This window comes from Dromiciops gliroides, chromosome 4 (genome assembly GCF_019393635.1).
Source record: "Dromiciops gliroides isolate mDroGli1 chromosome 4, mDroGli1.pri, whole genome shotgun sequence".
NCBI classification, from domain to species: domain Eukaryota; kingdom Metazoa; phylum Chordata; class Mammalia; order Microbiotheria; family Microbiotheriidae; genus Dromiciops; species Dromiciops gliroides.
In genome coordinates this window covers 140,028,876-140,035,044 of record NC_057864.1, presented here as the reverse complement: position 1 = coordinate 140,035,044, position 6,169 = coordinate 140,028,876, and the positions used below count along the sequence as shown (strand labels likewise).

At 38.9% G+C, this 6,169-nt stretch overlaps 1 pseudogene; it reads left to right on the top strand.

Annotated features, from left to right (window-relative positions):
- Nucleotides 1–1,577: 1,577 nt before the first annotated feature.
- Nucleotides 1,578–1,964, top strand: LOC122726632 (annotated as a pseudogene).
- The last annotated feature ends 4,205 nt before the right edge of the window (nt 1,965–6,169 follow it).

The following is a 6,169-nucleotide window of genomic DNA, read 5'->3' as shown; positions in this document are numbered from 1 at the left end:
GCCTATTACAAAGGGACAAATAGCAATAAAGAAAGTTCAATGAGAAAATTACATTGGAAATTGGTGAAAAATGAATTCAACCTCGGGGTTACTTGATATTCCTTGTATTTCAAGTAACAATATTTCTTTGATCTCATCAGTTCACAAAGGGAATGTGAAATTTAAGATTATGATGCCTGCCAAGTTATGAAAAACTATTTGAAACTCATTAACATAAATAAAAATATCCATTTGTTTTTGGTTTTCATGTCCATATTATTTTTTGCTGGTAGCAAGCAACATTTTAGCACAACTAGCATAGTTTATCCTTGGCAAGTCTGGCAAAATAAATGGGTTTTTTGTTTGTTTTTTTTACTGTCTACCTCATTCATATAGACAGATTTAAAACTGATATGGCATTTTAAGGTAATAAACTGAACATACTGAGATTCTTACCCTATAAATATCTCCAAATTAGTACTGAAATTCCAGAAAATGGTACTCATTAACTTTCTTTCTCCAAACTCCCCTATTTCAAGTCAATACCATTTTTCCAGTCACTCACATTCACATTCTTCATTAAGTCTGCAGTGTTCTTTCCATTCTATATTGAATGGTTTTCTAACTTATTTTATTCTAGCTTTACCATATCTCTTATATTTATCCTTTTCTCTCTATTCACACAGAAACCACTCTAATTGAATGTCTCATCACCTCTTGTCTTGCTAATACTGTTTCTTGCTTTCATTATTTTATTCTAAACAACTTCATAAACAATCTTTCTAAAGTATGGATCTGATGCATTACTCTCCTACTAAACTATATTTAATTTCTAGGATAAAATACAAACTCCTCACCCAGGTATTAAAATCCTTTCATCAACTAGATTAAACCTAACTTTTCAGATTTATTTTATATTATTCACCTTCAGATATTTTCTACTTTATTCAAACACACCTATTAGCTGGCAGGCAGTATTTCACATAGAAAGAAGTTGTAGGAATAAATCAATTATTTTGGACTGATGTCTAAAAAAATATGAATAGATGAGAAAGACAACATGGGGGAAGGGAGAGGAGGAATAGTGAAAATTATTTCGTATGAAAGAGGTTTAAAAGGAATCACTTTTACAATAGAAAAAAATGGAGACACAGAGACAGAGAAATGGGCAGAGAGAGACACATACATGCAGACAGACAGAAGCAGAATTATAGAATAAAGGGAAATGCACAGTTAGTAATCCTAACCAAATGTGACTGGGATGAAGCCACACATAAAATGGAAGTAGATACTAGAATGGATCAGAAACCAGAATTCAACAAAATGTGGTTTAAAAGAAACACACTTGAAACGGGCCATGAATAGTTAAGAATCTCAGCTCTAGGTCAGGGATTTTTAATTTTTTTTTTTTTCACTGAAGTAATTGCACCCTTTGTCAATCTGGTGAAGCTTATGGACACCTCAGAATAATGTTGTGTTTTTTTTTTTAAACACACAAAATTAAAAACATAGGATTAGAGTGATGCTAACAAGGAGTGCCGACCAGCCATGCTGGTGATTTGAGCCCACATGGAGCTGAGGACTTGCGGCTACCTGCCATGGCTGCTGGCGGATCTTCGGTGCCGCCTCAGGCAGTGACGCCTGCGGTGGCCTCTGGCTGAGGGACTGGAGCTCCAGAGGGCATCGGGGAATGGCTGCGGGGTGCCTACCCCTTTCCTACTGACAGGAACGACTTCCGGAGGAATTTGATTGTTAATTTGGGACTCTTTGCTGCTGGTGTTTGGCTGGCTAGGAACCTAAGGGACATTGACTTGATGGCACCCCAGCCAGGACTGTAACACAGCTGATGTAACTACTGACTTCATTTCTAATACTGCCTTTCATGATCTGAATGCAGTTTCTTGGAAGCTCTCCAACCTGCAGCTATGACCATGACATGACCACCAGAAGATCTGCTTTGACTGGCTACCATGGATCTGATTCAGACTTGCTACATTCCCTTCTGTAGATATCTTTCTTCCTTGGTCAGTCTATGATCAGTCAGAGCTTGTCACTACTTAGGCATGGTATAAGGTATATTGCCTTTGCTCCATATATTGTATATATCTTCAAAATCCTTGCAGCTTGGGCAGATGCCCCAAAAGGAGTGTGTTGCAAGTGGTATTTGCTGTTCTCTTCAATTATACAAAGATTTTTTTTTTCTCCTAAAAGGTTTGAAATAAAGACAGTCAACAAAGAAAAAAAAACCCATAGGATTTTAAGGTGAAAATAAACAGGTAAATTTTATTTTTACAGTCCAAGATCATGTTCTCCTTGTACGTTGTCCATGGAGGTTTGCAGGTTAATAACTCCTTATTTATCTATTTGCGTCTACCTATACCCCCACTTTGGGGGCAGCTAAGTGGCTCAATGGGTAGAGTGCTGGGCCTGAAGTCAGGAACACCTGAATTCAAATCCAACCTCAGACACTTACTAGCTGTATGATCTTGTGTAAGACATTAAACCTCTGTTTGCCTTAAGTCATTGGAGAGAGATATGGCACACCACTCCAATATCTTTGACAAGAACTGGACAGTATTGGTGTGACATGATCCATGGGGTCACTAAGAGTTGAATACAACACAACAGAACAACGGCATATGCCTCCATTTGAAATTCCAATGCACAAAACTTAAATCCTTTAATTAATGAAAAGCTGACACTTTATTCTGTGATAAAAAGGGTGTTTTTCTGGCCAGTTGGTGCTCAGTATCACAAGTATGGATGACATGTATAAATATGAAAAGAATGACAAAAAGAGAGCTGGTGCTTCTTTAAAAAAAACAAAAAACATTATTTGGGAGTGAAGCCAAGGTGAGAAAGGAAAGGCTGTGATTCTTGGAGCTCCCAACAGATCCATCCACATACCTTCAAAAATTGTCATAAAACAACTCCTGGAACAGCAGAATCCACAAAAGAACAGAGTGAAATTATTTTTCCAGTCAAAGATGGCTTAGAAGTTTGGCAGGAGGGGTCTGCTATACCAAGCTGAATGAGAACCCCAGCACATGATTGTGAGAAAACAATGGGGTTTGGGGACTCCCCAAAGTTCCTGTTGAGCCTGACCTGACCTCTCTTAAGGTCAGCGCAGAGTCAGGAAGTGACTTCACTCAAAACCATACCTATCTGAAAGTCTTGTTCCTGCCAAGGGGTGTGTTCTCTGTCTCTGACATCAGAACGTTCTACTCATGGACTGCTCTCAAATTCAGTGAACCAATATATTCGAGGGATGCTGTCCAATTATCTTGGAGAGGTGTGTAGGCATCACCTCTCTTCTGGACCTGCAGGTAGCTTCTTCTCGGGCAGGTGGAAAAACTTTCTTTTTTTGGCCTGAGACTCGTAGGTGAAAGCAACTCTTTCTCTTCTCTCTCCTATAGATCCTAACTAGGCTTTCCTATCTTTCAGAGCCATGTGTGCTCTCTTTAGTAATATTTAATATGCTTTAACAAATGCTTCATGTCCGCAAACTGGTGCGGTAGCCTCTAATTTCTAAGTAACATATATATGATAAACCCCAGATAATTTCCATACACTTGGGACAGTAATAGGGTGAACACATGTAGTTTTACTCAACACATAATGCAGATCTAACCCAAGGCAGGCCATACCTCCAGAGCCTCAGAATCTTCAGTGTTAGCAGCTTCTTTTGAAACTCAGTTCACAGACCAGTGAGAGGGTCTATGATGATAAAAATAGCCAGAGGGAAATAGTGGGGATCTCTAAGGGAGAAGAGGATGAGCATGTTGCCTAGGAAGCAGATTTGAGTGGCAGCCATCCAGTGGGTGAGGGACACAGGTACTCTAAGCTTGTGGACCACAGAGAATCAGATTTCAATCAAATTTCTACTTCCAGGTTAAAGAGCAAGCAGGCCATGCTGAATTATAGGCCAAGCAGGCTGAGAACAAGCCACTCCTTAAATAGTACCACCTGGGACCCCCTGAAGCTTGGTACAGTGAATCCAGGAAACAGTGCTCCACATTAAGAAAGAGTTAAAAGCCAAGAAATAGGCGGGCAAGATGAGAGGCAGAAAAAGCAGTGGACCGTCAAGTTTCTTTGGTGACAAGGTAGATCAATGTATACCCTCATAAGAAGATAATAACCAAGTAAAAGCTCCTACATCCAAAGCTTCTAAGAAAAATATTAATTTGTCTCAGACCATGGAAGTGCTCAAAAAGGACTTTGAAGATGAAGTAAGAGAGGGAGAGGGAAAAGTAAGAGAGGTAGAAGGAAAAAAATGGAAAAAGAAATGAGAGTGATGCAGGAGGGTCAAGAAAAAAAGTCAACAGCTTGAAAAGCCAAATTGGCCAAATGGAAAAGGAGGTACAAAAGCTCTCTGAAGAAAATCATTGCTTAAGGATTAGGATAGAGCAAACTGAAGCTAATGACTTTTTTTTTTAATTTTTGGTGAGGCAATTGGGGTTAAGTTACTTGCCCAGGGTCACACAGCTAGTAAGTGTTAAGTGTCTGAGGCCGGCTTTGAACTCGGGTACTCCTGACTCCAGGGCCGGTGCTCTATCCACTGCACCACCTAGCTGCCCCAGGTAATGACTTTATTAGAAATCAAGACACAACAAAGCAAATCCAAATGAATAAAAAAATAGAGGGCAATGTGAAATATTTCCTTGGAAAACAGCTGACCTGGAAAATAGATCCAGGAGAAATAATTTGAAAATCTTTGGACTACCTGAAAACCATGAACAACAAAAAAAGAGCTTAGACATCATCTTCCAAGAAACAGTCAGGGGAAATTGCCCTGATATTCTAGAAGCAGAAGGTAAAATAGAAATTGAAAGAATCTACTGATCACCTCCTAAAAAAGATCACAAAAGGAAAACTTCCAGGAATATTATAACCAAATTCCAGAACTCCCAGGTCAAGGCAAAAATATTGCAAGCAGCCAGAAAGAAACAATTCAAGTATGGTGGAGCCTCAGTCAGGATAACACAAGATATAGTAGCTTCTACCTTAAAGGATCAGAGGGCTTGGAATATGATATTCCAGAGGGCAAAAGAATTAGGATTAAAGCTAAGAATCACCTATCCAGCAAAACTGAGTGTAAACTTTCAGGGGAGAAAATGGGACTTCAATGAAAAAGAGGACTTTCAGGTATTTGTGATGAAAAGTCCTGAACTGAGTAGAAAATTTGACTTGCAGGTATAAGATTTTAGAGAAGCATAAAAAGGGAAACAAGAAAAAGAAAACATGAGGGATGTTAAAAGGTTAAACTGTTTACATTCCTACATGGGAAAATCATACTTCTATTTCTTAAGAACTTTCTTACGAAAACGGAAAGGTGAAATTGGGTAAAATAGCTCACATAAAAGAAACAAGAAAAAGCTTATGGAGTGGAGGGGAAGATGGGGAATGAGTGAGGGAGATAGTAAGCCTTACTCTCATCAGAATTTGCTTAAAAAGGGAATAAGCTACATACTCAAGTAGTTATAGTAATATATTTTGCCCTGCGGGAAAGTGGGAGTGGAAGGGGATAAGGTGGGAGTGGTGAAAGAAGGGAGGGCAGACTGGGGGAGGGGGCAGTAAAAGGCAAAACACATTTGAGGTGTTATAGGGTGAAAGAAGATAGGAAATAGAGTAAATATCAAGGAGATGGAATAGGATGGAGGGCAATACAGATAGCAAAAGTAACTGTGGGAGATTTGGTACCTCTGAGCCATGTGCTTTATTCCAATCTCCCCATGAAAAGTCTAAGGATTTCTTTCATGGTTTCCCTCCCCCTACCCTTCACTTCCCTTGTTCCTAAATAAACTACCACCTTATTCTAACTAAAAAAAAAAAAGTAACTGTGAAAGAAATGATGAGCAGGATGCTATCAGAAGGATTTATGAAAAATGCAATCCATCTACTGAGAAAGAACTGATGGTATCTGAATACAGATTGAAGCATAATTTTTTTGTTGTTAAAAAACAAAAATATTCATTCATTTCACAATGTTTCCTAAGGCTGGCTCTGGTGTAATAAATGCACAGAAAGACAAAAACTTTTAGCTACCTGAATCTGCTTTTCAAGGTTACAAAAAATATACTTTCTTCAGCTACCCATTTGAAATTAAATGAACTCTGGAGGCAGCTAGGTGGTGCAGTGGATAAAGCACCGGCTCTGAATTCAGGAGTACCTGAGTTAAAATCCAGCCTCA